The sequence below is a fragment of the Bidens hawaiensis genome, unplaced genomic scaffold (genome assembly GCF_021521415.1).
Source record: "Bidens hawaiensis isolate Kalapana, Puna unplaced genomic scaffold, B.hawaiensis_p1.1 tig00028460_1, whole genome shotgun sequence".
Classification (NCBI taxonomy): Eukaryota; Viridiplantae; Streptophyta; class Magnoliopsida; order Asterales; family Asteraceae; genus Bidens; species Bidens hawaiensis.
In genome coordinates this window covers 279,827-284,275 of record NW_027494642.1, presented here as the reverse complement: position 1 = coordinate 284,275, position 4,449 = coordinate 279,827, and the positions used below count along the sequence as shown (strand labels likewise).

The window sequence follows — 4,449 nt, the reverse complement described above, 5'->3', positions numbered from 1 at the left end:
TGCTTGATAACTTGACAACTTTCTTCTCTTTCTGTGTCGGCCTTGCCAACTTTGAGTACCTCTTCGTTAAGTCAGATAATTTGCTACTGGAAATTTGAACTTGTGTGTAGTTATCTGGTTACGATGTTTTTTTGTTTTTTTTTATACGTGAATAACCAGAAATTCCGCACCTATCAACTGGTGTCCTATAATCTCCCATGCCTCCATGTAGGAGAAACCTTTCTTTTCATGCTTCTTTTGATAATACTTTCTCGCTCTTCATTATATCAATATCATTGCTTCTACTAGCCAATAGATGTCTCTATATTTTTAGAAACAAAAACCAACACCTTAAAATAAAAAGGACTATTGGTTTTTATTGGTCCCAAGTATTTCATTTTTGCCGACGCTGGTCCCAACTATCACTTTAACTGCCAACGGTCCCAACTTTCACACATGTGTCTGCCACCAGTCCACGACTAACCGAGTACTAACTCCGTTATGTTTTAGATGACGTGTCCATCCTACGTGTTAAAAAACCTTGACGTGGCTGCCTGCGTGTATATTAATAACAAAAAACCCTTCTCCTCCTTGAATATATAATAATATCAGCAGATGACAATTTAATACAAATCCCCAAATCGATATCTTCAATCGATCGAGAACCCAATCGATCAAGAACAACCCCAGCAGCCTGCGCACACACGAGCCTCGGAATCCTATCAACCAACCCCAACTCTTTACACATATGAAACCCTTTATAAAACGCGTAAATATTCCCAAAATTACCCCCGGGAACAATAACCCAATCCGGCACCTCCCAGTCAAACTGCTGCAAGATCTCGATCGCAGCAGTCTTTTGCCCCTCTAACCTCAAACTATTCAACGAATTCGCTAAATAAATCGGTAACTCAAACGTAACCTCCCTAACCAACTACATACACCCATCGAAATCCGTATCAAGACTCAACACAAACGCCCCATTCGCAATCGGCTGAACCAACTGCGCCATGGAAATCTTGTTCGCAGGCAAGAAAACAATACTCGGAATACATGCGGACACGCATAAGGCCGACAACGCGGCCGACGTGTCCCCGGTCGACGCGCAGCCCACCCTGACAACGGGCCGGTTCATTTTACGCAAACGATTAACCTGACTAACTAACACAGTCATACCCAAATCCTTAAAACTACCCGTGTGACTAATCCCGCAATGCTTAACCCACAAATCATTCATACCCAAATGCTGTTTCCCAAACCTTTCGGCCCAGAACATATTCGAATTACCTTCGAAAGCCGATACGATATCGTCGGAATCGATCTCGGGCAAGACCCATTCTTTTTTGGACCAGACACCCGACCCGTATGGCCAAGTGGTTTTGCCGATGCATGAATCGAATAAAGACTTCCAGTAGGATCCGTCGAAGGCTTTTAACGCTTCGATGTCGTCTTGGACGTCGAGTAAGCCGCCGGAGCGTGAGCGGTAGACGATCGATTGGGTTGTTCTTGATCGATTGGGTTCTCGATCGATTGGAGATATCGATCGATTGTCATCTGCTGATATTATTATATATTCAAGGAGGAGAAGGGTTTTTTTGTTATTAATATACACGCAGGCAGCCACGTCAAGGTTTTTTAACACGTAGGATGGACACGTCATCTAAAACATAACGGAGTTAGTACTCGGTTAGTCGTGGACTGGTGGCAGACACATGTGTGAAAGTTGGGACCGTTGGCAGTTAAAGTGATAGTTAGGACCAGCGCCGGCAAAAATAAAATACTTGGGACCAATAAAAACCAATAGTCCAAATAAAAATTCTAATTCTAATAAATAATAACTTAAAATGAAGTAGAATACGTTGAAGTTACTCGTCTAAAAATTTAAATACTTTCATTTTGAATATACTTCGTGGACGTTTCAGTTGCTTACACCTAGTCTTTAGAAATTTTCAAGAACTCTATCCCAAAACATGCCGTCCTTGTGTTGATTTCCCACTTTAAGGTCGTTCTTCTTTGTCATCAAAAACAGGGAATTTTGTTTCTTCAATACGGTATAGTCGATTTTGGTGATTTGGGTTTGTTTTTTTGTGTTTTTTTTTGTGGTGGTGGTTGGGGGTTAGCTCACAATATGCAAAATGATTAGATGGTTTTTCTTTTCTTGTGTGGGAAATTGACCCGGTGCAATTTGAATAAACATGCTTGGTGCTTGTGGATATTGGTTGATTTTGACTTGAATCCCCTTTTGATTTAGAGTATTATCAGGTGGCTTTGTTTTTTTTTTCTTCATTTGATGTAAAAGGAAATAAAAATAGGAGAGTAGAAAATATTGGATGAAGATATAGGATAATAGACAAGATTAATTTTTAAAATCAAAAATTGGATGAAGATAGTTAATATTTAGATTGTTAAAATATTTATTTATTTATTCTTTATTCTTGAAGGACACTCTCAATGGCTTTGAGATCGCTTCCAAACGGCTATTTGCCCCCTTTACGATAGGGTGAGCCCGAAATCTCTTCCCCAAATCGATTGTTAATTAGTTTGCGATGGTGTAATCGATTTATCGTAAGTACTCAATCCGTTTATTACGCCCTTTTCACCCTAACATGTGGTCTTAACGAGGCCAATTGCCATTTGATAAAGCGAATTTAGTATTTCTAATTAACAAGCCAGACACATCTAAAAATACCTAAAATATGAATTTTATATAATTTATTGATTATTGGTTGTTCAATCTATGGTAAACCATAAAAATAAATAAATAAATAAAAAATAAACATATGCTCTTTTACTTTTCAACTAAGATCAGAACAACGAGGCCACAAAGTCCTCTAATTTTCTACCTAACTAGAAATAGATATATGTAATGGCGTGTTCTTTTACAATTTTCTATTAAACATTTAATCAAACATTCTGTAATCTAGTATAAGTAAAAAAAAAAAAAAGAAAGAAAAGAAAAGAACTAATAACTCTGAACTAAAAGTATACTCATAGTTTAAAGCTTAAGATCCAACTACTTTTATTACTAACGAGTTTGGTCGGTTTAAGTTACTTTCATTACGGTACCGGAGTTAAAAATAAAAAAAAATAATAAAAAAACATTAAAAAATGATGTGGACCAATGGGATGGGATTGGTCAAATCCGAGGGTTGTCGGTCCTAGTCATGGAGGCTGTCAGTCTATGCGTATTCGTTTGGTTTCTATTATATTCATCGTAGTACCGAAACTAAAACGAAAAAAAAAGCCAAACTTCAAGAACTAATACGGTGCCGCCAAGTAGCCCAATCAGCACTTAGCAGCACCAAACTTTGTAATTATTACATATAATAATAATTAAAGAGTAAATAATTACCATCACATTTGACTTATATATAAATAAATTAATAATTAAAATGAATAAAGATGATACAACTAATAGCATGCATATATACACTTGAGAACTAATGTATGCATGATGAGTTATTAATACTATTTGCTTTGCAACCTCAAGCCCTCATCATCAATTTCCGGTTTGTAGTCGTTTCAACCAAAACTATTGAATATGATGGCGGAGGTAGTGGTGGTGCTGATGCTGTTGTAGTGGGGGCCCAATAGCGTCCTGCGAATGCCTTTCCATTAACGGGTGTTATACATGTGTTCCCACCATTAGGAGTTTCGCTGCAACCATTTCCAGGAGTGTGGCCAGGGGAGTGGCCTAGAGACGGTAAGATCAATGCGAGCCTAAGGCTAGGTTGGTTCACGTTCATGGTTCCATGGCTTGCATTGCATGGGCCAGCCATGGCTAACAATACAACCATTGATACCAATGTTGTTGCTTCAAGAACACTAAGCCCTTGCTTTTGCATGGACATGGCTAATTAATTTATTTCTTGTTCACCAAACTTTTTGCATGCAACACTCTACTTGTTGTCTTTTTATTTAATTTATATATTTTTGAATGAAGATGATGGTGAATGAGAAGTTGTATTTATAGGCTGTGAAGACGTGTAGTCCCATATACGTTAAGAGGTTATTTGGTATACAAGTCATGGCTTTGAAGTTTGAATGTAGACTTGTAAAATGTTGTTTTGGTCATAGGAGACGTAAATATTCCAAATTAATTTATTTTTTAAGAACTTAACTTAGTTTTCATGTACGCATGTTTTGAACAATTGTAAATTTATAATTATAAAATTAAGAATTATAGAATTAAGAATTTTATAAGAGGGTAACATAAAGGGTTCGTTAACCTTAATTGGTCGCTTAAATTTGTCGTATTTTTTTATAAGTATTATTAAGAAAAATATGAACTACGCTCCAATTTCTCATCTAGTACAGTAGTATTGACTATCGAATATAACTTATTTCTGACGCCAGCCCAATAAGCTATGATTCCACTATGTAAATATCTTAAAAAAAAAAAGGTATATATTTGGTGTTTCTTTTTTCTTTGATCAAAATATGAGAATTTTATTTATAAACAACTTAATT

The 4,449-nt window shown here is 36.6% G+C and overlaps 1 pseudogene; it reads right to left on the bottom strand.

The window, feature by feature from the left end:
* Positions 1-226: 226 nt before the first annotated feature.
* LOC143577076 (threonine synthase, chloroplastic-like) lies at positions 227-3,830 on the bottom strand (annotated as a pseudogene).
* Between the last annotated feature and the right edge of the window lie 619 nt (positions 3,831-4,449).